Source organism: Cataglyphis hispanica, chromosome 10 (assembly GCF_021464435.1).
Source record: "Cataglyphis hispanica isolate Lineage 1 chromosome 10, ULB_Chis1_1.0, whole genome shotgun sequence".
Taxonomy (NCBI): domain Eukaryota; kingdom Metazoa; phylum Arthropoda; class Insecta; order Hymenoptera; family Formicidae; genus Cataglyphis; species Cataglyphis hispanica.
The window spans coordinates 4352376-4380021 of record NC_065963.1 but is presented as its reverse complement, the minus strand read 5'-3'; the positions used below and the strand labels follow the sequence as shown (position 1 = coordinate 4380021).

At 34.5% G+C, this 27646-nt stretch overlaps 1 protein-coding gene and 1 long non-coding RNA gene across 4 annotated transcripts in view; both read right to left on the bottom strand.

Moving 5' to 3' along the window:
* The window catches only part of LOC126852545 (fasciclin-3), a 280034-nt gene that overhangs the window by 102807 nt on the left and 149581 nt on the right, over window positions 1-27646 (bottom strand). The gene's annotated exons all lie outside the window — the stretch shown is intronic.
* LOC126852613 (uncharacterized) overlaps window positions 1-27646 on the bottom strand; it is a 112197-nt gene that overhangs the window by 808 nt on the left and 83743 nt on the right. The gene's annotated exons all lie outside the window — the stretch shown is intronic.

The following is a 27646-nucleotide window of genomic DNA, read 5'->3' as shown; positions in this document are numbered from 1 at the left end:
TAATTTCATCGCGACTCCGTTCTGCTAACAAATTATTGTCATCACTCACTATCACGATGCCATCAGCCCACGATGTTGGTTTTGCGTGAAAAGTTTATGCTTTAGTGATTTTCCGCTTCGAGTGTCAAAGCCATTCGCGACATGTAATTGGCATACATAATTAACACAAAATCGCAATAAATAACGGATAAACCGATGAGCATTTCACTGAGTCGAAAATCATACACAAATACTGCATCGTTATTAAATAATTCTAATATTTATAATAGCAAAAAAAAAATAATAATTTACATGTAGGGATAAACAGTTAATGCTATAATTAAGTATAATTAGCCCATGTTTCATTTTAAGCCATTGTTCTCTGACTGCATATATCAGATTATTGCAGAATCAATAAGATATAATCGACGATTTTATTTACAAATATCAGGTGGACGATACAAATAAATCGATCCACAGGTGAGATATCACGATGGCACGGTAGGAACTGAGAATCGAATGGCAATCGCGAATTAGAAGGAGGGCCAAGAGAACGCTGGCACAACTCCGAGAGTTGGCATGCAAATCTTACGCGAGGAGTCAGCCAACTCTGCGAAATTGAAGCAACCCTCCGGCGATTTCTCCGTCGTATCGCCTACAAGAATTGCAAATTTGTGCTGGCGCAAAAACGACTGAAGGAGATGAATTCGTTGAGTTCATCTCTCAACGGTGACTGCCGGATATTTTAGATTAAGGTCGAAAATAAAATCTCGCGGAGATTAATATAATTTTTATCGGTTTCGCGCCGGAAGAATATACGCGTAAAGAAGGCACCTTCGTTTAAAGTATATACAAATAAATAATAAAACATTCTTCACACTTTCACATAGACGCTATAACCGCATTTTAATTAATTAATCATAAAAATGTTTAATTTTCAGAAAATTGAAAAATTGTCAAAAGTAACGATCTTTCTCGCTAAAGAGGAAACACAATTTCAAGTTCATTAAATAATCTGCCATTAATTTGAATTAATTCGATGAAAACAAAACATTTCGCAGATGGATCTGTTAGGCAAATTCATTTTTATGTTATGGCGAACATGGAGAAGAGCTCAATACTTGTATCTATACTTTCCGCCTCGTTATTAACGCAGCACGCCTTTAGTTTTTCAATGCGATGAAAAGCCCTCTCGGGTTTCCACTTCTGCCGTCGTTTCAAGAGTCGAGCGAGCGCCGGATGTTTTCGGCTCTCGAAAGACGAGCGAGTGTAGCGGTGATAGTGGTGGATGGTGTTGGTGCGTCGTCATCGGAGTTGTGGATCAGAGGAACGTGGACTAGAAGGGGGATGCAGAGAAAGAGAAGAGGGGGCAGAAGGGAACAGAGAGAGAGAGAGAGAGAGAGAGAGAGAGAGATCCACTTGAACCATTTCCACTTCGGTTCTCTACTTCGCCGCCCGGCAGGCTGCCAATTGCGAAAAAACGAGAAAAATCGGGAAACAGAAGTGGAAACCGCGATAGGAAAGTTGCGCGGGGCTAAAGAGACAGATGGATAATATAGATAATTACGACTTTGTAATTTCGAGGGGATTCTATTTCTTGTCTTTTTTTTTTTAGTCTCATTAACGGAAATGCGGGACATACTTGTAACATATGAATGGAATCAAGTTTGAGTTCTCTCTTCGAAAATAAATTAAATAATAATAATTATTATTATTGTACTATTTAAATTCATTTTTCATTAATAATTATTTATTATAATTATTTTTACTTTATGATAATTTCTGCAATAAATTCTCTCTTTAAATTTCCTAATTTTCCTTCCATTATATTATGTCCGATCACGCGTTGACTTTTCCTACTGAAACTTTCAAGAGAGCAGTCTTAAATTTAGAGCAGAGCTTACTAAAATTCTCGTTGTCACATACAACAAACTTTTTTCATCGTGTCACAGAGAACTGTCTTGAAAATCTTTACCAGTGATCCGTATTATTTTGACTTTCGTATCGAAATAATCTCGTATTTCTCTCAACGCGACAAGCGAAATTGCGTCGTACATCAAAGAGTGTCCGAGGAGAGATAGAAAGAGAGGGAGAGAGGATTCAAGTACCTGGTAATCCGAGGATCAAGGCAGCTCGAACGAAATTACACGAGCCCATAAATCTCAACGTATAATGCGACGAAATAATAATGACAATGGAAACTTTCAACAATAAGGCGACCCCGGGAGGACAATCGTATTGAAAACAGTGCGGGCGGCCGCGCACAATGGGTGGCCGTCTTACGTGCGACATGGGCAGAATTATTATTGGCCCCGTTAGTCGCGTACCTGCGGCCGATGGCCGGTCACTCGGTACGGTCAATAGTTCCTCCACGTTGTTGTTTAGTGCCTTATTTCGTAGTTGAACGCGCGGTGTCAAAGGGACGACCGTTTATGCCCCCTCCGCAAAACTTTCGGCGACGGCATGCCTCTTAACGAGGTTTGTAACGTTCGCGAAAAGAAATATTGCGATTTTAATCAGCCAACGCGAATAATAATACTTGAAAGAACAGTCGAATGTTCGCTATAAATTGAGCAGACAACTTCGATCGTTCGTGGCACTATCATGACGTTTTAATAAAACCGTGTTCTTTTACGATTTAATATATTTCTTTAAATTCAGTTTCGAAGCATTCAATGTCTTCGGTAGACTGAAACCAATTATGATTCTATACATCTATTATCGCAATACATTTTATTAAATTCCTACGAATCTGGAATAGTCGATTACAAAAGTCCACTAAGATTAGAGAAATTAAAAGCGTACGCTAAAGATCTTGAAAATTTTGTTATTTATGTAATAATTTTGTAATTTAATATTTTAAAGCTACTATGCATAACGAGATATTCATAATTTAATTATTTTTCCTAAAAAAAAAAAATCGACTTCAAATCGATCAAAAAGAATTGATAAATAAAAGTTGATTCGCTGAAAATTTTATTTATCGAGAAATATAATTCAATCCGTATGTTTCGATTGATGTCGCCTGATTTATTCATGATACTAAATTATTATTATTGTTAGTATCACTAGTCGTTATAATGATAATGATTTCTCTTGCCGCGTTGGTATAACGATTTCACTTATACCTATCTAGAGTCTCTCTCATAAAAGAACGAAGGTAATATTTCGCATCACATAATGGTTGCTTTGGTGTGCGCGCACACCACTCTGACTTCTTTCTCATGATCCAATTATTATTTACTTTCTGCTCGTTCTATTCGCTTGGCGCGCGTAAAAATGAATGAAATTCAATGGAAGTATTATTCAAGACTCGCGCACAATGAAAGAATATCAATTCTTTCGTTTGTCCACTGCAACGGGTTTTTCGTCTTGTCTTGAACAATACTATGAACGAGGAGCAATTCAATGCAGATTTGGGAGAATTGCTTCCGGTGCAGTCCATTGGAATGGCGTATTTCTGGCGAGAGTTTCTTCGTCAGTTAGCGAATTTATTCGAAAACCGTGGACTATCGTTGAACTTTTTCTTTCAATGATTTGAAGAAAGAGAGAAAAATTTTCATCCCAGCGGTAGCATAGTTTTAAATTTGCATAATAATGAGACTGACGGTGTCTAAGAAATTTCTGATGAAAATTTTCTATAATTTTCGCGAGAATCTTCTTAAAAAAAAAAAAAAAAAGATTGTTGAAACGTTTCTATCAATTACACAATCATAGTTAAAATATGAATTAAAATTGAAACACACACGTGAAAATATAACAGATATATTGGCAATATTATTTAAGGTAATGAAAAGTTTTAATAGACATTAATTACATTTATATCCATATGCATATAATAAGAGATTGAATAGATTCGAATGGATCACTAGCCAATTTAAATATAACTGATAGACGTGCATAGAAACAAACTTATACTCTCTCTTTTTCTACTTCTATCTGCGCAATTTCCAATTCTCGATTAATCTTTCCACATTTCACTGCAAACATTTTCCATATTCTGCTTCACTTTGCATGATTGACATCTTGATATCTCGACTGCAGTTGCACTTGTTGCTCGTTTCGATTTGAGCTTCTCCCATCTCCACGTTCGTATTGTGTATAACGTTATTGTGTATAACGTTTCAGGAACGAACATTAATAGATGTATATTTTTGTAAATCTCAGCATATACTCAAATATTGACATATATTGTCTTAATAATCTTTGATTATATCCAATAGCTTTTATGATATTCTTTAAAATTTCCGTTGAAAATTAAAGTAAAAATCTTTTATTTATAAATAAATTTGATATTAATTTAATTATATAAATCAATATTTTTCTTTTTTTTTTTTTAAATAAAGTCATTTTAACAATATTGAAGTAAAAACAAATTCCACTAATGTGAAAATATAAAATTAAGAGGATAAAGTTATCACACAAGTGTATCATGACATCCCTGCGCGATATGCGTGTGCACATCGACTCAACGTACTTTCCGGAAAAGTTATCTCACTTGTCATCGCTTTTTACTGCCTATCTTGAATTCGACACGTTTATTCCCCTATCCAGTTCGAACGGATACATCGTTTTTCACGCGACTTTATGTATTCCCGCAGGTATAGCGAGAAGAAAAAAAAACTATATCGGTCGTGCTCCGCCAAAGTCTCCTCTCCTTCCCCTCCTTTCTTCCACATCTCCTGTCATTCCGTGTCAACCGTCGCCGGGACCGTGCCAAAGTTTCGCTGCGAGGAAAGGGGCGACGAACGACGATGAGCATGAATTCCGAGAGGCGATGAGGATAGGTGTCGCGCTCTCGCATATTGGCAGACGTTTTCCAACTTTACGCCAATATGACCAGGTGCTGCGCCAGTCATTTTGCGCTTATTTGCACCCCGTCGCGACGCGACATTATACGTATGTAGGGGCGATGGGTACACATCATGCCGCCCCGAAGACGAAATACCGCGATGGAACTCGGCCGAAGTGCAAAGAGCGTCCGCGAATTATTTCGGTCGTCGCGTCCGATTTTCGCGGTCGCCCCCGGTGGCGAATAATACACGTCGCCCGTATTCGTGATATTTTTGAAAGTGCAGATTGCGGAATATATAAATTAAATTTTTCCTCGCTATTTCTCGATCTGCGAATATTTCAATATTGTTGCGAAACGTGTGCGTAAATCGATCATATCGCGAAAAATTAATTACTTTTTTTCTCTGCAAAGTATTATATCGAAAAAATATACATAGCGACAAAAATGTTTAATACAGAATATTTTCAAACAGATAGATGCGTTAAAAAAAAAGGGAAGTGATCTCCAATTTGCATATTAATCTGCATACAATTTTAATTACTAAATAAGCATATTTTTTGAGTCAAGGAATTTATGTAACGTAAAATATTCCATGAATTAAATCGATGTTTGGCTCGAAGATAATTCTCTTTAATACTTTAAAACTTGCATTGTCATCAATTTTCGAGTTAAAAAAAGATTAAAAAAAAAAAATAATGTAGTCGATCGAGGTCTGCTTGAATACTTAATACTTAAATGACATCTATGCTGGAATTACCAATGAACATCGATAATGCATAAGCACAACAAAGAGACCAAGAAAGATGGAGAAAAACATTGACGGAAACGCTGATAACGCGCGCGACAACGATAAAAAAATATGGAGCTTGTTTGTCAGGGAAATCTGTATTGGCATCGCTGAAATGACAGTGGAAAAAAGAGGGCGAGCGCCTTCTGTAAACGACAGAACGATGTGAAAAAGTAGTATTGTACGCGGCGGAAAATTGAAAGTGTGATTCGCGGGGAGCGAGTTTCATTAACGGCAAAGGGTGTTGTCGCAATGTGAGGCTTTTGCCAACTTTTAAATTACGTTTCGGCGGGAAAGTAGTAGCGTTAGAAACTGGCGCCGTTTGCACGACCTTTCCTTCCTTTCCTCCTCTCGTTTCTCCCCCCGTCTTTTTCCACTTCCGATATCGTCTTCGTCTTTACCCCTGCGTCTTTGCCTCTTTTTCCGGAATCGTAAATTTAATCGAACAGTAAAACGGAATCGGCGCGAGAAAGACTCGTTCGATACTCGAATGGTTTCTCGGTTTTTGGTACTGAAACCGCAATTCCGCATCATGGAATGCTATATTCGACGACGGTGTTTAAATTTATATTTTATTTATAATTTATATTATATTATTTCATTTATAAGCAATTCTCTCTTTTTATAAAGTGATAATGTATCCTTTTTACTTTCTCCACATTTTAATTATATCTATGTACGCTACGTAGCGAGATATATTTCTTGTCGCGTTCTAGGTATAGAATTTTCTACGGAAAGATACGCGAGTGACAAAACTCAATTATTCCTCTGATTTTAATGGCGATTGAGTCCCTCGCTCGTTCACCGGCACAAAGGAGCAATACCTATTACGCTTTTACTAGAGTTCATAAGCTAATTACGTAACAAATGCGTTGTGAGGATCAATTCGAGAATGTCATGCATTGCGATAATACACCTAATGGACTTTTTCCATTTTTGCATGATTTTATCAACCTTAGACATAATTATGTTAAAAGGTAAATTTAATTACGCATTTCCCATTGTGTGCGTACATACCAGAAAAATTATTTAAAGTGTTTTAATTTTATTCAACAAAAATGTTATACAATTTGTAACTACAAATAATAAAATAATAAGATTATTGACATAAATTTAAAGCACCGCGCGTGTGTTTAATATGGAAAGATATATTATGCTTGAAAAAATGCATTAAAAAGTTTTTGTTCTGTACTATAAAATATTTTAATCATTTAAATGCAATGCTAATAAAAACAATTTATTTTTGTTATAATCTAAATAAAATTTAAATTTATTTATTTAAAAAAGAAATTGGATGGACTAGCTATGTCAAAAGTTAATAAATCTAATAAATTGAAAGATTCATGATACTGCGTAAAAAAATACACTTTTAATTTCACGAATCTTAAAATTTATCAAATTTATTAATTTTTGACATAACGGATCCGTCCAGTTTCTCCTTAAATAAATGACAGGAAATTGCAGATAAGAACGCTCGAGTAGCTCGACTATTTATCGTCACAATTCGTCACGCACTGGCTCGTGAGAAATCGAAGGTTACACCCACCGTAGAAGGATCGTCCTCTTACTTGTATTACTGTCGTCGTCTTGGCGAAATTCTCACGCTTTGGATTATAGATAATGCGCTTGCAACGATCGTCGTAGCTTCGAGATTGAGGCGTCATTAAAGATAACGACGAACCGCACCGATCATTAACGAAGACCGGACATTCCCAAAAAGCTAGTCTTTGTTGTCCGATGAATGGAAAAAATTCTAAGGAAATTTACTGATTGTTTTGTGGAAGCCATATAACTGTTTACAATTTCGCACGTATTTGGCGAATAATTTACCGCAAATATTATTCGTGCAGGGACCATTGTAGCCTTTCGGAATCGCCAGGTTTGCATGTTCTTTACACCATGGAATCGGAATGTATATCGAACAAATGAGCAAACGAACGACGGTTCGCTCGCGCGGTGTGGTTCTCTCTCAGAAAAACGATTTTCCACGCGGCATAACACAGTGTACACGCCGTTACGAACCACTACGTACTTTGCGCATCGCGTCTCCGTGTATATTCGTAACTTTCCTACCGAATAAGCCCGGAGAGGTACTCCCGGGACGAAACACATAACTCGACCGTATATGTATATACGTGAGTTTCCCCGGAGTGGTCATAAAATTGCATATTCATATTACACGACTGCCGTTTCGAGCGCAGTAATGAAATGGCATGGGCAAGACATCTCAAATAAGGTTAAGTGTCGACAGAGTTTTCAAATTTTCGGTTTTCCATACATAAAGAGATCCCAGACGAGGAGCATATGAACGGCAAAAGCATCGTTTGCCTCTCAAAAATGCCAACGATTCGCCCGGTCATTTCTCTTCATTGCGGAAACGCGCATAGTTGCTTTATATGAATTCATATCACGCACCAGCGTCAAATTTATATTCAGTAATGAATCAAGTATAATTGTTCCATAAATAAAGTTTATTACGCAGAATAAGCATGGAATATTTTCGAGTTTATATCCTACATAAAGATTAAAAGAGAGGTAAAGAGTATATATATATATATATATATATATATATATATATATATATATATATATATTCGAGTAAAACACAAAAGAGATATAGCAGGATAGAAAAGCATAACAAAGAAGAAAGTTCATTTCATTTGCATTTAAATGTAGTTACGAAAGCATACTTTTGACGCTTTAAGTGCAGAATGGTACTGACATCGACGCATTAAACGGCTAAAGACCTGGCAATGGCATCATTACCACCGTACAAACTGTGAACTTTGTGATTTTTTTTACGACAGAGAAAGCTTACCGCATTACGCCGACGAAATCTTTTCATTATTCGACATGTTTTATAATTTTTGACGTTAATACTGTATTATCATAGCATTATAATATAATGTCATAATCATCAACTTCAAAAAATATTTTGACATTTCCAGATTTAATTAAGTGGTGCAGTAGCTCTCCGACTCCAACTTAAAAAAAATTTTTTTTCATGTTTAAAAATTGTATACTTAGTTTATTTTTCTAATATATTTAGTTTATTCTTCATAAAAAAATACGATTCCCAGCTGATTTCCTGAAACGTTTTATTTAACGTGCTAATGAATTTTTAGAAAAGATTTCGCAAACGAGATTCTATTTTTCCCCGGTAGACAATTCTTCGCAGGATTTTACACGAGCCGCTACACGCTTTTATAAAGACCCAAAGAGGAAACAAACATCTCGTGAGCACTCTATGCTGCCGATACGATTTTCGCGAGAAGTAGTAGCGCATTTGTTGCAATTGAGCTCGCATAGTCCGCAGGTGTTTCATCGATAAATCTAATTCGTTCGGCACACAAAGAGAACATTTAGAAGTCGGCTCGTCCTGCATTCTAACGACTCGATCTACGAAGTGGGTTGTAATACCGTTACGAGTCCGCTTGCTTTGATACTTTCCATTAGTGACTTTCTAATGCATCGAACGAGCTATCCGCGAGACTGATGAAATCATACTAATGCACATATATGATCAATGTGTGAATAATTTTTATAATATTGTTCCGTAATATTTGCCCTGAGAAAGAATTAGTAATTATAATTATCCAGTTGAAAAAAAAAATTATCGTTCTCAGAAGATATGCCTTAAAAGATGTATTATTTGATACGCGAAATTTCCTTAGCTTCGCATTCGATTCTAGATTATTGGGTTTCCTGAAATCTTTTCTTTTTTTCATAGTAAAAGATTTCCTTTCGTCTTTCATCAAAGAATCATATGCTTTCTCCTTGTAGATGTTTATTGTCATTATAAAAGATGCAATTGTAAAAGAAAGGAGTTTTATCTTCATTATTCGATACAGAATTCGATGACGAGGGCGCATTTTCATTACGAGGCGCGCGCGATCTCCGTTACCGTAGTTTCACCAGCGACATACAAAGCAGGTAGTCGACGCCAGATCCGACATACGTCAAAATGTTCGCGGCGACGGAATACAATGGCGGTTATTGAGCCGACATAATTACCGAGTGATGCAAGGCCGAGTTACGTGAACAAGCGTGTGTGCGTTTCCGTAACGAGAACGGTGCAAGGTCTTCCTCCTCCCGTCGCGAAACACTCGCTTGTACGCGCGCGAACCACCCCCGTGGCAGGCTCTCACGTATCGGGCGAAGCAATCGAGTCAGAGAGGGAAGGATGGAGGGAGGACGAGAGGATCATGCGTGACGTCGTGCGTAAACATCCATTATACGAGCCTCCGTAGTGCAGCCGATGCCAAACGTGCGACGACCGGAAGGGAACGGGGACCTCATCATTATTTCCCGACGCGCTCCGTCCAATACCAACGACGACAAACGAAAAATCTGCCGACGATGTTGATGATTGTGGGAGAACGACGCAAAGGAAAGAAACCGTCGCAAGGAACTGTCACCGTCGTTTAATTCTTAACCCGTTAGCGAGCACGTCCCATTCTTTGAGCTTCAATCTTTTCGATGCTTTAGTTGCTTCTCCGTTTAATGTATCGAATATGTTCGTTGAATTCTATAAAATAGTGTGAATTTTTACACTACTTGGTTCCATCTAACGATCTTTTATCCCATTATATTCAATAAGATGTCTCCTTCGTGCAAATTAGACATTTCCATGTATGCGATCAAACGTATAGAATATCTGAGAGAACTTACATCGCTATTCGATGATCTGCGAAAGGGTTGAAGACTGTATCTGTATTATACTCGCGTTTCTGATAGGAAGTTAGCAATAGCATGGTTTAATAGATCTGTTTGTGTGAAAGTGATCCTGAGGATTAATTCGATACTCTCGGTGTCGTATTTATGTGTGACGAATAATCATAGAGATTGAAATTACAGAGTAACGTAAATTGAAATGCTTTCAAAGTAACTGTATCCTCGTGTATAATTATATACTATTATCTTTACTCTAAATTATATGATTACACTATTTTTATTATGTATTAATAATACTTTATCAATGTCTCTCTCTTTCATGTAATTCTCTCTATAATTTATTAATTTTTTTTTTGATTCTAAGAAATTTAATATACAGTTTCTATTTATATATAAAAATAAAAAAAATATATCTTAACAAATTAAAATATAATTGTATAAATATTAAGATATGTTTCCTTCACGTAGTTGACATAATTTTAACATATTTACTTAACTAGATAAGCGTAAGCCTGTAATGCTTAAGGTAATTTTGCGAGTCATCGTGAAAATCAAGTGGCGTGCTATCTTGACAGCGAAAACTAATAATATTCCATTGTCATGATCATGAGTATCGTGAAATTTCACCTCACATGCAAATGGGGGAGCCTTTGGAGCTCCATTTCGTGAAACATGCGCGCTAAGTGACTGCCTCGATCGATTCCTTCGTGAAGATAGCTTGGCCTTTAGCCCTTTTGTAGTCGACAGACCTTTATAGTGAGCCAGTGATTAACCTTCAGAAAGATAGCGTGGAGCCGATCTAACCCCGCTAAGTCATATATTCATATGTATGCTACTACCATAGATGTGCTCCGCTAACAATAGGATTTAAATCCAAAAGATATTTCTAAAGGCATTCTTGAATCTTTTTCTTTTCTTTCTTTTTCAGTTTTTTTACCAATAAAAAAAATAATTAAAATTACAATAGTATATGAATATTTTATAATTGATTTAAAAATATTATATCTAATTTATATATATATTATCAGTTATGTAATTTATCTATTATCTATTATTATCAGATAGTATTTATAATTTTAAATTCAGTGAAAAAAATTTCAAGATATTTAATTTATAATTAATATAACAGTTTTTCACGTGGAACATCCGGTTTGAAATATTAATAGAATATATCTTCACCGTACGCAACACGAAAAAAAAATTTGAAAAAAAACGATGCAAATAAGTTGTGTTAACGGAAGAATATTTTTATATCGTAAAATTTGTTCGTTAAAATTTAATGAGTGATGTGCATTCACGCGCGAAAAATGCAGGAGGTTGTGATGCTGCTTTGAATGGATGCTAGGTACTTTGAAAGATGCTTAAATCCAGTTTTCGTTATGCGAAGAAGCTTTCTAAGAACGTTGGTTAGGAATGAAATTACGACTGGAATGCATTTGTGGCATATTTTTGACAAGAAGAAGCATGTTTGAAAGGGTCAAGAAGGTCGCTGCAGCTTCCCACTTTAATCTGAATAACACGTTGAATAGGCGTTGTTTTGCTGTTAAAAATATAAGAGCGCGAAATACTTTTCAATCTATAACAAGCGTAGTTTTTAACATTTTTTTTTTTTTTCAGAAGAAAATAATAGCCGTATGTATGTAACTTTTATCGATTTCTGCGATTGTATTCATGAACATATATACTATATCCTTCTCCATTGTACAGAGCAATGCGTAATGTTTCTTCGCAATTAAATGTATCTCCGAAAATGCGCGTCTTCTGTTACGCTCCGGTTGCATAGCTAAATATTTTGTCGAATGAATAAGTGATTTTCTCTCGGCCACAAAACGCTAATTTATATTCCCTCGCCAAGAGATATGCACTTTAGTGCCATTTAATTACATTAAAGGGCACATTTGCGTCTTCCACTAGTGAAATAGCATAGTAAATATTAACTCAATTTCCTTGGAAATTAATGTCGTTTGTCCCTACAGTTAACACGTTGCCCTGCCTCCCCAAAGAGCCTCTGTTGAGCCTCTTTTGCTAATTCTAAATATATATAATATATTTGACGCTATTTCATTTCTTAATTATTATCATTGATTTTAGCTTTATTAATTAAATTTTGTTTGCAATTTGGACGTGCGCCAATGAAACGATAAATATTAACTTAATTTTCTATAAAATTAATATCGCTCGTTCATTTTGTTGTCAAATATTTCACTCTACTTTTCCGATACTAAAAAAAAAAAGAAAAAATAACTTTATACTCCACTTTCTTAATTACTAATATCAATCTCGGTTTAATTAATCGATCGCTGGGTCTCGTAAGAGTTACCGCTGCCGGAAATTTTACGTTCGCTAGACAAACAACTTCACGGACGTTGCTTATTCATGCAAATGCAAGGCGAACCCTTTCGCCGCCAAAGTGGCAGCTTGCTCCGACAATGCTAATGCATGCAACCAGTTGTGTTTCGCGGAGTGTTTCTCTGCCCAGCCTCTTTTCGTCCTAGGCTTGTTTGTGGCGGCTGCAGGTTTTCCCCCGTGCATCGTCGTGATTTAAATTGCGCGACGTATATTTCCTGTCTGGATATCAGGCCTGGCAGAAGGTTCCTCAGAGCAGCATTTTCACAGAACGGATATATTTTCTGACGCGTGCTGCAAAATTGTCTTTTTCTGCCGCGTCGGATCGTTTTACGTTTTAAGCTTACACGAAAATATGTTCACCTTAGCATAACCAGAGAAATATTTCTTCACAATACATGTATATTATTTACTTCTTACATACAATATAAAATTTTAGATCCGTGTAAATTATTCCGTGACAGAATAATTTAACAAATATTAAATAAAAATCAATGTTAATAAAAATAACAGTTCATATAAATTTTAATTTTTTTTTAATATTTAGTATTTTTTAGTAAACATGCAAAATAAAGAAAATTATTTTATAAATTAATTATGTTCCTAAAAAAAATTATTCAAACATATTTTTCTAAGTTTATAAATTTGCCTAGATATTACTCGTTTCAATATTATAATATTATACCTCAATTAAAAATGTTATTAATAATTTACTAATTTTAACAAATTCTATATGCAAATCTTCGTTCGAGGATTAAAGGCATGACGAAATTTCTATTGATAGCATAACGATGATCGAGATAATATAAAGGCGTCAAAACATAGTTTTATCATTAAGTAACTTAATTACAAAATTCCTGACGAGTCATCCTATTCTCCTCTTCCGAGACGTGCAAGTTGATACAGTTATCGGATTAAATTAAATCTGTAGATCTCGAGTGAGAGTTTGCGAAATAAGCAACGGCGCGGCGACGAGCCCAAGTCAAAGCTCGAAACTTTGACGTGCGACGTGCAGAGTTCAAGTCGCCACATAGTTACCTATTGCCATTAAAAGCTTCTCTTGGTTTAGAGGTCCGAACTCGCAGGTCATCCCTTTGAGGCTTGACATACATCACGGTTTCGCGACTACTTCAGACGACGATACGTGCTTATATATACGAACAAGAATGTTACTCATGCTGTCAAGTATGAGGCAATCAACCGTTTAAGTGGAAAATTTCCTGGATCTAAAAATAGAATAATCTATAATTCTTTCTACATTAAGTAGCGAATAATCAAGATTATTTTGAAATAATCTCGATTATAATTTTAAGAGCTTTCTTTCCAGAAAGCACATCACGTTTATCAAAATATATTTCATCATTAAACTTGAAAATATAATAAATTATCACATAAAATCAGAGACCCAAATTCACATATATATAAAATTCATCATTAATATGTATTAGCAGTTTTTCATACAATTTTTAATTCATCAAAGAAAAAGTGTCGCCAGAATTAGATAACAAGCGTGTTAATCAATTACATTGATCGCAATAAAGTATAGGTCGACTAACGTTGAAAACAAGCATTTAGAACATGGTAATAAAATGTAAAACACGCTTGTCAAAAGTGCGAACACGGAAGCTTTCGTGATCTTTCATGTAAGCTTTACGATCAACGAGAACGTCAACGTGCGCGCTGCGTTGCCCGCGTAGAGACACCGATATCCGGAAATACTCGTAAAGATTTTAAGTAGGTATTAAATAGTGTACGGCGAAAGCTGCAAATTGCTGTAGATTAACGATTCCATCGAGCACTCTTAATAGCCACGCTTACAGGCAATTATGCCGAGCAATAAAATCCATGCCTGGCCACTGGAGTGGACTTTTACGATGGACGGTATGTAGCGCGTGTTCCTGTTTTACTCTGCTTTTAGATTCCATCATCAACGGAATGACGAGTTCTTTACGTTCCGTCAACCGGCCAAAAAAAATCGCGAAACCGATGGTAAACGAGCAATCACATTTGAATCGTAAATATTTTGCGAATCGATAGATCTCGAGAATGTCATTCTGCAGAGACATTATATAAGGTGAATAATAAATAATTTCTCGGTAGATATAAATGTCACTTAAGAATTTATCATATATTCTATAGTCGACGTTATTTTCTCGCATATTCTAGCATTCCATCTCGATTTCTTTTATTCCTCCCGCGTGTCTTTCATCTCATCTCCGATATTCGCTCGAGTCTTCGCTTTCCACTTTCTTCCGTTTCTCATTTATTATTCTGCCGCTTGTGTTATTTGCACGCTTTCAACCCGCGCATATCCTTCCTTTTTATTCCCGTCAAGCACATTTGAGGTGGATAATCCGCTGCTCGTCTAAATACGTGTAATTGACATAACGATTTGGCGAAAGCGAGAATCGCTATTATATCCGTTTGCTTAAATTTGAGAGTTATAGTAGTTATATTAGCAAGCGCGAAAATATGTTCCATTTAATTTCCATTCGACTGATAATAACTCAAATATTACGCCAAAGCTAATTTTCGAAGATTCAATATTGACGGAAGATTAAAATCAGAATTGACATAACAAAAGTAAAGTTGTCTTTTTTATTTATTACCAAATTGTTGGAAATAATATTAATTAAATTAACAATAAAATTAATAATTGATGAGACTGACGAAAGGAAAAAAAGAAACAAATTAAATATCAGAAACAGAAACATTAAATATCTTATGTAAATGTAATTTTGTCAAAGTATTTCGTAAAATAATTATATATCCATTATAAAATATATAATATAATTCTAATCTAATTATTTTCTGGCTTCGAGACAGATTTCTCATCAATAAATTCAACATTCAATGTTAAATATGATCTTTCAAGGTTCATAATCCGCGAAAACCATATTACGTATGCTAACGAAATCTGAGAATATTCCATCACATATTATGAATGACGGGCCACAGTATTCACACAAGGCTGTGCTTTCGTTCTAAGTGCTTCGACGTTTCTGTTTTCCAGCAATTTAGAAATGCGCGATAAAAGCGCGTCATTGTAACTCGAATCATCGTACATATCGACGACGTCAATAATGTAATTGATTGAGTCATAAAATTCCGTAATATCGAGTAACATCGGCAGCTGCACACGAAGCCATCATGGATACTACACAAGAATTGAAAAATATTAAAAGTAAAATATTAAAAAATATTAAAATTTTTGTAAAACGTACTCTGTTACATACACGCTATTTTAATTTTTAAAATATAATAAAAGCAGAAAATGATCAGATCAATGATAAAATAAAAAGATTGGCATTAAAAAATTATACACAGTATAAATTTTAAATTGTTCATTACCATGCTCCGATATTGTGAAAATGTTATGTCCAATAATTGAGTTATAAAATTATATAATATCGGGCAATCGAAGCGAATCGTGCCATACACTTGCGTGTAAGATGTTATATACGCATTTAGATATCGTACATCGCTCAATGTGCAATGCATTCTCTGTCTCTCTCTCTCTCTCTCTTTCTCTGCCGATGAAATAATCTCATAAATTTAAATTTATCATTAGATAGGCGGGAAGCTGAAAAATTGCCGAGCATTCTCGAGAGATTTTTTGATCTAGTATTTTATCTTTTATCACATTCGTTCGATGCAAAAACATTACACATTACGAAACCAAATTTTCAATCCGATATTATTCACTTCACGTACGACTATATAAGCTCTCATTTTCTGTGTGACTGCATTCTACATCATGATTTCCAATTTCCATTTTAATTACGCCACAAAGCTATTAAGAAACAGAACAGTATATCCAAAAGTATCGGAAAGCGATTTATTTGAAATTGCGCTAAGTTTTTCATTGGCAGAAAAATATCTATTAACGATATTTTCTGAAATATTAATTTGCGTCACGCTCCTTTTCTTTTGCTCATGGCATATCTATATTGAAACACACTAATAACATATCGTTAAAATAATTAATAATATTTCAAATATTAAAAAAAAATAATAAAAAATATTTCAGTCTTGCAATACTAAATAACCATTCTTCTTACAAAGTTTTTAAAAGTAGAAAAATTAAAATAACGTATGTATAATCATTGATGTTGATCTTCATATAAATAAATACGAAATTAAAATAAAATTTTAACGTGGTACAAAGCATATATTTTGATATAGACACTCCTTGAGGAAATATGATAAAAAATGAGAGAAGTTCATAAACGCTATTAATTTTACTAACTCTACCTCATTTCCTTCCTAATTTCCGGTCTTTTACAAGGATTATGTCTTTAAAGTAAAGCGAAGATCTACTCTCTTTCTTTCACTATTAAACGAATTCTCTTTATGACATCTATATCCAATCGCAAATTCCACACTTAATGATCTGTGTTGAAAATATTTTCAGCATATTAATGATATTATTGTCGCGGCTTCAAATTTTCAAATTAATTAAATTATATCGTCTATTTATTTTCAAAAATATTATCAGCTCGATTCAAGTAATAAATATGCCATCGAGAAGTGAAAAATAGCAATAAAAATCATGTGAGAATGCTGAAATACAACTATAAAATATCTCTCGTTGAAAAGAAAATTTTTCTTTCGCATTTTTATTCATGCAAAGTATCATAATAAAATCACTTTTATTGCTAAAGATACAAATACATTTCTACTGAATCGAAAAGTGCATATTACGTCATTTTATCCATAAGTTTGTAATTGCAATAATTTATCGAATAATTTGCTATTACATAAAAACATATTATTGCTAGAAATAAGTGAGATATTGCAACTTTGAAAAAGAGCTAAATTAATAAGTATTGCGCTCTACATGGTATTTGATGTTGAAATCTATTTACAAAATTAATCGATCGTGCTTAGTTTTGTGTATAATATACTTGGGCGCGAGAATATGATTCTCATAAAAAGTTAACGATTTACTACAAAACCAAATTTCCCAATAACAAAGTTTCTCATGTACACTTTTTTTTATTTACGGCACTCTTTCCATTTCCTCCTCGACAGGTCTCCGCTTCGACGTCGTACAACTTTCCTGTTTTCTACAATCATATTTGCTTCCACCGTGGATTCCCAATAAATGACATCGTCGATAAGCAAAAGGTGTATCGCCGGAGGAGAGTAAAAACAGAAAACATTAAGATATCTCGTAATGCTATTACAAACGATGGCGTCGACAAAAAAAATAAACAGAAATATGATTTTGTAACTTATTTAAAATACTTTAATAATTCTTTTAATTTTACATCAATAAAATGTCGAAATTTATAACATAATTAAACATAAATATTTGAATCTTTTATTTACGAAATCTATCGCCGAAATAAAAATCTCCGATATCTCTTCACGTATCTGATTTAGACAAATCAAATTTACTCTGCAAAATATTGTACTTAAGAGGATTAGATGGAATTAAAAAAATAATGGACTAAATGTTGTACTTAAGAAAGTACAACTTCCATCCACTCTCTTTGGGATTTAAAAAAATATTGAATTTTTTTAATAACATTAAAACTGAAAACCTTAAATTAATTGAGAGATCTCGCCTGAAGATAGAGGAGGATTAAGTTGATGAGCTAGTCCAGGAAAATTTTTTATAAATGCAAGACAACGCGTCCGAATCCTCGTTGACGCCTCATTAAATTCTACTCTTTTTTTTCCCTTAAAGCTTCATAACCACCCACGATCAAATCACGATCAAATCAGCATATAAAAGGGAGGCAGAAATCGCGGAAGGTGCCCGTCCCTTTTAGAAATAATCCTCATGAATATAAATTGTTACATCCTCGAGCGGAATGACGCGATGAGCAGGAAAAAACGTGAGGAAAGAAGAAAATGAAAGAAAAGAAACTTTATCCGATACAAAAGTTCAAAGTTCTGTCCACTTGCTCGCTCGCACATAATTTTTAGCGCTTTGAAACATTTTTACTCGTTCGTTTTAAATTATGAGTTAACTTACAATTTTAAGCCTCGTTGAATCTCTCTAGCATCGATACTTAATATAAGATTTAAACAACAGATAAAGTGAGAGCAAAGTGTTTATTCAATTTTTTTTAATTATATAATTAATTATAATAATAATATAATTATATATATATATATATATACAATTAATATAATTAATAATAATTATTATATAATTAATTATAATAATTATTCTCATACATTTTATATTAATGTTTAGCTTATTGTTAGATCAAAGACTGAATTGGCATGAGAATATGCGGTATTTCTAACATAAGTTCTATAATTATTATTGCCTTCTTCTTCAGTTCAATGACAAAGATATAATCATAGTGATTAAATGTAATAATGATGTTCGTATGAAAGGCTTAGGTTGCTAAAAGAGGACATATGGTGGTTACCTTTGATGTAAAGTTAGCCTAGTCGAGTGGTACGTTATATCCTTATTAATTCAGGAGACACGTGTTATACTGGAAGGTAAGGTTCCGACCCCTAACAGCCACTATCGAGTTTGATCTGCTTTTATGAAATTCTGGAGTGCTCCTACTCGCATGTAAATACTCAAAGCGGAAAAAACGCTTTTAATAGAAAATTATATATATATATATCTTCGCTCTTTTAATGTTATAGAAGCTATTCTTATGCATCGTGTAAAAAATATGTTGTGGAAACGTAATTCTTTTTTTTCAACTACTAGATGCAAATTGAAGAAAAAATGTTTTATAATATTAAATTTTGCAACGGTCCTATCTATAAGACAAGGTTCGATAAAATAGATCCATTGGAGGATTAACACGATAGGCAATAAGGAACGATGTTAGTACTCCTCAAAGAGCATCTCTGTCGCTGTCGAAATGTGGAGGAGAGAGGGAAAATCGGTTCGATCGACAAGATCGTGCAATGAGAATAGAAGCGGCTAGTCCGATAAGATGACCTCGTATGTAAATACGAGCGTCTTCTCCTAGCTCGCGCATGAAGCGACAACGATCTGTCCCGCGAGAGTCGTTCGAACGACACCGAGTTCACGGATCAACCCCGAGATCATCGGAGCCGGAGACTAGTTTGACGAAATCCCCGGATACGGATCACGATCGTCGTTGCCGTCGTCGCACTATATAGGGATAGCACGGCCGGCGAAAAATCGAGAAATAACGTTCACAGAATATGGATTAGAGTCAGCGAGCACTGGGGCCTCGAATAGAACGATTTCGGAATTGTGATTCGCGATACATCACGATAGGAACATATCTCCATCACTATTTTCTTTCTTCCATCCCAAGCTTTCGATCTTAGAATTTTAACGAGGCACGATGACGACATACTGCGCCGTTTCTGTTTTTTAGCTTTATTGGATTGATACAGTTTTAGAGATCATGTACATGTACATGTTTAAATATGTAACAGAATGATATTGATTAATATTTCTTTGCACAATTATTCATACGAGTTTTATCTCTATGTATTCTCATATAATTTCTCGAAAATAATTTGTTATTTTTTTTCCTTAATTCAATCCTTAATTCGTTATAAATTCGCTAAATGTCGTCGTAAAATAAATTCATTAATTTCACTCTGTTATATCACTCAAATAAAAACTTTTACTTTCATTTACGAGTATTCTATGAACGGTTATTAATTTTCATTTACATTTGTAATTTATGATATAGATTGTGTTTATAAACTTTAAGCTATACAAAATATATATTTCACAAATTATAAATCTTTTATATAAATTGATCATTAATTCAATCCATTACTACATTGCATTTATTCCATTTAATAATTGTATTGGACTTTATCATCGCGCGATTGGCTTTATCGAGCAACTGAAAATTGTGCAGCGTGATATTCTCAGTGCAAATTGTTGCGATCCATCATGTTACGAAATTTATCGCTTGTTGGCATTTCGTGAAATTTTTCATCTACGCTCGTGCAAAATAATTACGTCCCACGTATTGCTGTCACGAGGCAAAATTCGCGTATCTTTCATTTCTCACTCATACCTTCCACAGAAAGCTTTAGGCGATTTAAATTTTTTCCTATTAACTCCTCTAAATATTTAACACATTTCTCTCTAACTCGTCGCGGATAAATAATGAATACGCAAAATACATTCTCACAATCAGATTGAAAGATAATAAATTTCTTCAATGATATATGAACGCGAATACCATGTGTATACAAATTGATATGTGATCGAAAAACGAACTAAAACAAAGCATTTGAGGAACAAAATAAATATTTTCAACAGATCAACAATGCATGTCGCGGAATAAAAAAAACTGCTCTCTATTTCCTCGTCTCCCTAAATCTGAAAATTAATGCAGCTATATAATCACGTTTTATATATTGCAATCCCTGTTCCGATTTTCATTACATTTATGAAGTTCTTATTTTCAATATATTTTCTCTTACATATTAGCTTTTGGTGTTCTTCGGCTCATTCTTGTAATTACTTTCGCACAGTTTCTATATAATCGTTATTACAATCTAAAGAAGTTTAAATTTAATTTTTAATTTAAAAAGTATGAAAAATACCGCTAATATCGGTAAATAAAAAAGAAAAGAAAATTTTTATATCAATAACTAAACAAATTTTACAAGATAGTAGATAGAATTATGTTTTATAAAAGTGTGAATATTCTATCCATAAAAAAATTTATTAAATCTTAATTCAACATTTTTGCCGGTGTACAATACTAAATTTATGAATAATCAATTAAGCCATATAAATAAATAAATGTTTTTTACAAATGCATTTATTCTCATTAGAAATATTTCAAAAGATAGAAATTTTATTACGATTCACTGTTTTGATTATCTCTTGACCGGTTTAATGAAAATTACCTATCCGATGCAATAAGATCATAATATTAACATTTACTATCTAAGTATGAGTTTTAAATACTTGCAAAAAATTTCAAAAAACGAATACTTAAATTTAATTTCCACATCTTTCGCTTATTTCTCTATGTATATATATATATAATTATCGCAGTGAGTGTGTTTTCAATCGATTCACAAATTCTATGAACTTTCCCGCATAAGTAATATACACCCCGTGACATATAAAAATTGGTAGTGAAAAATTATTGTTTAAGCGAAGGATTTCGCTGCATATATCGCTTTTTGCATCGAATGGACAAAAATGGGAAAGGAGTATTTTTTTTTCTCGAACGTAATGGAATTTCAAAAAAGCAATCATTATCCCGAGCAAATATCGCAATTAAATGAAATTGCGCGGAAAATTACAATAAGCTAATTATCGCGTCGTAATGAGTGTCGCGCAATAATAATGTGTGGTTTTATGTTTCGCTTTTGTGTATGTTATAGATACACTACGACACTTAATACGAATTATTATCGTTTATTTTGGCATTAAATAGGTAGTGTCGCTGGGGATCGGATCTGGGTTAATTTACAGTATTATCAGACACACCGGAAGTGAAGCAGAGAATGAGAGCAGAGAACAGACAAAGGGGAGTGCCAGATACAGGGGACGATGTTTTAAAACATGATGAATTGCGCGCTCTTGATTGTCTTCCTATTTATAGATTTCTCTCGAAATTATTCCTAGAACAGTATAGCATGTCACAATAGGTTGAAATTGATATAATTATAAATATTATAATTATATCATATAATTATAGTTGTTAAACATTATAATTATAGTTGCATTAATTATTTAATTCAACTTAACTGGGGATTATATACAATACGTTTAATCAACAATTATATGTATATATATATATATATATATATATATATATATATATATATATATATGTGTGTGTGTATTTTTTTGCATTTTATAACATTCTATTTATATTTTATATTCTTATATTGAATATACTTTTATTTGTATGAACTTGCTGCTTTATATTTCTTATTCTGAAGCAACTTTTTAGTTTCCAACCGCGAGATAACGAAACGTAGAAACTAATTAAGCAAAATTGACAAAAAAGCGCACGATAATCGATAATAAAATTCCGCGACAACGTTATGGGAACGCAATAATTAAAAGATTAATTAACAGATTTCCCACGCGAGCCATGCATCCAAAACGCGCTGGAATTTGATAAACAGGCCCAGAAAGATATCGCTCCTCGCGGGTGGTGCTCGAAGCGGCGTGCGGTTCATGACGGCATTTTGACAACAGCCGCTTTCGCGTCCTAGTCACACAGCCGTTACATGCCGATGCGTTCACGCATCCGTTACGCGGGTGGCATGCGGCACGACGCGTACCTGCGGGCCATGCGAGAGTAACGCGTTTCCTGCGATCGGAACGAGGGTAACCTAGCGTGATCGAGAGATAGGTCGCGCGACTGGGTGCAAGTACATTTGCACCTGCCGGCTATAAATGTCGCGCCTCATTGGGAATTAAATTACATTTGTCGGTGACGATGACTCATCGTAATTCTCATAAAACGAGTGCATTTATAATTAGTAGCTCTTCTAATGCATTCATTAAAATATCATAAACTCATAACTGAAATGTTTCTTAGAATGAAAACCTGTGTAGGAAAATAAATAGGAAATTGATTTTTCATATAGTTTTATTTCATATAGTCAAGTAAGTTTTTTTAATTATTAAAAGAGAAAGAAAAAAAGAACGCAATAGATTAATTTGTTAAAAATTAAGTCACATAAAATTATAAATTTATATTAATTTTATTATTATAGAATAAAAATGTTTTGTAAATTATATAATTATATTTTTATAGAGAAAATTATATAATTATATAATTATATTTGTAGAGAAAATAATAAAATATATGTAAAATATTTATACATAAGAATGCGAGAGAAAATTTGAACTAAACGAATCTGCGATTATATTTGCCTCATTCAAAATTTATATATAAATCTTTACATATGTGTAAATCTTTTTCTTTATGTGAAAAAACTTTAGTGCCTTAATACTATAAATTTTATAATAGTAATTCTATCGCTATTAAAAATTCTAAAGATAATAATTTAAGTGAGACACCGCTGTTGCTATCTACACGATTAATCGCACTTTAACTATCGAGGGAAAAGTATGCCAACATATTTAGCTCATGTTCGTAGAATTTTTACTTCCTCATTCGAATAGTGTGGCACACCTATATAAAACGTGATCGTCATATAGCTTATTTTACACCATCGGTTCCACCCTATGGAACGTGAACGCCCGTCTTGTACACACGCGTGCATCAGCGTAATGTCACTGTGTGACACGCGCGCCACGCCTTCTCTTCTAGAGTAAATTAGACTCATAAATGACAAGCGTTAATAATTTATCACGGTGCACAAGGAGGTTACCGTTGTGATGTATGATGTTGGCGCGTAAATGAAAAGGCAATTAGCGTGCACCGTTTTTATAATAAGAATAAACTTTACGCTTCATTTGTACAACTTAATTCTGAAAAAAAAATTTCACCGTAACTTTCTCGCTCTGTATTTTTAATTATGTTTAATGATGTTAAATGAATTTTATTCAAAATACGCATATTTATTATCTCTTTTAAGATTAATTTCATAAAAGACATCTTCAATCCGATATTATTATAACGCAAGATTAGAAATCTTCTTCAAATAATCAAGTAAAATAATAATTGTATTTAACGGAAAATAATGGAGCAGTCGCAGATTAATATTTCACAGACATTTGAAAAAAAAAAACCTTCTAAAGAGATATAAAGCGGTAATCCTAAATTAAGCTGTACGGGAATGAAACGCGAAAATCCTTCTCTTAACTTCATTCACTGACCCTCCAATTATCCCCTTAACCGGGATTCGGCGTCTCGTTAGGCGAGTGCAGCGTTCAAACACACTCAGTGTAAGCGCGTTACATTAGTAATATAGCTTAGAAGCAATTACTAGCGCCGACGAGTTCTCCGGAAACAGCGATAATTAATTCGATCAAGCATGAAGATCAAAGGCGCGTGTAATGATGCATCTTTAAAGCGACGAGACCTACGGTCGGTCCAGGAAGCAGGTTAATTAATATTCACCGTCGGTGCGGGTGGGGAGGGGGGGGGGAAAGGAGAAAGACAAGAGAGAGAGAGAATAGGGTCGATCGAGGCGCACGACAATGTTGCGGCGGCTTAATCGAGGATTCGTTTGACGAACGAGTACTCCGAGTATACACCCCGTTGTCCTCTCGTCTCTCGTTCGAGCTTGTACAAACAAAACGATCGCCTCGGCGTCATAAACCCCCTGTTGAACTTTGCGGTCTAATTTCCTCGTGTAACCGCTCCGCCCGTTCGTGTTCTCCCCGTGTGCGATGGCCACCTCTTCCAATCCGGTGCCGACGGACCTGTTCGAGCCACTACGGATAATACCTCCGTCGGTCGGCGTTGACTCTTTGTGCATGGTGAACGAGGCGTGATGGGAAGGTCGCTGATACCGCGTGAAGAATCGTCCTGAAACGCTCGGTGCGTGTTCACCCGGATGCCTGGCTTGCGTTACACGCGGAAAAATCATTGTATCGCAAGACCGCGTGTAATGATGAACAATGAGATACTTGACACACGTGCGACGCGGATGGTTAAAATGAAAACAAATGGTTGAAATGAGAATAATTAGTGTCGTTTTGCGATTCAAAAGTAGAAAAAAGAGAATATATGACATTTGTCGCGTGTTTACAAATTATAGAAAAGTTAGCGTTAATAGGTTTAATTCCACGATATTTTGACTTCATGTAAAACATGATAAATAATATTTAGTTATCATTATATTAAAAAATAAAAATGTCTAAAAAATACGCCTATAAAATAACACTCTTCTTATGTTTTTCAATTAAAAGAGATATCAATCCTGAAAAGATATATAATCGTTGCTTCACATCGATCGTTAAACGTTTTGTCAAGCAATGCCGTAACGTCTCTGGCAATATATTCGATCGCTTATAAAATATTTCGCTCTCGTCAAGGCGAACAAAAGTCATCGAAGCCTCTGCTACGGTATCGGTAACGCGAGGCTGATAAATCAAAATGGAAATAAAAGTTATTTACGGGGACGCGAGAGAGATCAGCCGCGGCTTGATAAAGTGGAAAAATGCAGCCAGGAGGCGGCTTTGTCGAAACAACGGGACCGGCCATCCCTCAAGCTCTCCCAGCCGCCCCCAACCCCGCCGAAAGCCATCAGCTCGGGTGCTCGCCCGGTTTTATCACGGCGCCGTTTATCACCGCTTGCCTAGACAATGCCGTTGTTGTTCCCATTGTACAGCCCACGGGGATGCCGTCCTGACCTATATCCTCTTACCGAACATTCCCACGGGGAGAATCAAACGCGTCAGCTACGACTGTGAACCTTTCCGCGCTCTTGCGACGTGGAATATCAAACGAAAGGAAGGAAGAAAGGAAGAAAGGCAGCACCTCTCCCTCTCAATGTTCCTTCCCAGAACAGTTTTGCGCGTCTATCGGGAACAATCTCGCCTATTATCACCGAGAAGGATCGAACTCTCGCTCGCGCGAGTCGAGAGAAGTGGGATGAGACGAAAAGAAAGTGTTCGGCGCCAGAATTACGGTCGCTTAATTGCCTCCTCCGAGGAACTAATAAAAAGTATCTTACCAGAGAGACTCGCGTGGGGAGGAGAATTCGTGCCGGGGGTTAAGGCCAATTTACGCAGCTCATTCTTGACGAGCGTCTCGCGTGAACATAGTGTCTCAAAGTGAAAAAAAAGTTTAGTAGTTTGTGTAAAAGACATTTCCGCGAAAATAATCTATGGCTTGAACAATGAGAGGAAGGAAAATGTTATTCTAGAAATGATTTTTATAAAAATTTATTTATGTATCTACTTGAAACTTAATATCAGCTTCTTTTCATCTTAACAAATTCTCTCGCCAATTTCAGAAAAAAATGTATCCATTGATAAAAATATAATTGAGGTTCTAATATTTTTTTTTTTTTTTGAATTATAAGCATTGAAATATCTAAGTGCAGATAGGGCAAATAAAAACAGATAGAAATATAAAATGTTGTCCTTCGTTTTATTTATCATTTTTTAAATATTTTTCTCTCGCTAATAATACTTGAAAAAAGAGACTATCATCTTTAATTCATCCGGAATAAACCATACAAATTTGCCTTCAGATACTTGCCGATGCAATTTTGCAGATCAATGCGATGTTTTTCAATCGCTGAATCTCGCGAGAGATGTAGAGTGCCGAGGGAAAAACGAGGCAAAAATCTCCAACAAAGGCCAAGCGATATTGCGGTTTTCTTTATTGCAATTGGTAACGTCGCAGCGTGTTCTCTTATCTGTCACGAATTGTTCAGAGTAACAAATATTTAATAACCAAACTTATCTCCGAAGCAAAGTAATAAATATTTAATAACCATCAAACTTATTCCGTTTCTACATTTCCTCTTTCATCGCTTTGTTTCTACATTGTAGCTGGATCAATCAAGTGTATCCAAGTGTCACAAATATCAGGAATATTGAACGGTTCCCAGGATAGCACCAAATCATGGTAACAATCGTAACATTAATATTACGGCTGCAATATTAAAGGCAATAAAAAGTGTTTTGACATAACGTCATAAAATAATAATAAAGGTAATAATGATATGGATGTATGCGGATAATGCTAAGAGAGACTGATAAAAATATAATGGCATTATACCGACATTAAATGCAATCACAATAGGATCGTTAATAATATGTAAAAATAATCCGATTGCTTTTAATACAATTAATTAAATAATAAATAGAAACTGTTGAAATGATGAAAAAGTTATATAAAATATATTCATACGTAATATCCATACATAATTCGTATTCATACGTAATAATAAAAAAATATATAAAATTCGTATTTAATATTCATATGGAGCTTTGTTTCATAAAATTTTATCAACAGGAAAAATGCCAATACGTATTAAAAGATTAAAATAATCCTGCACAGAATCATTATATTTCAAAATTAGAGACAATTCTATGTTTTAAATTTTTATTTTTATTTAGTAACTTTTAATTTTTTATAGATATCTTTAAAGAAAAAATTTCTAGGAATATTTAATTTCTATTTTATTATTATCATCCACATTTTTTCATCTTTACGAGTAACATCAAGTAAGGTAAAAGT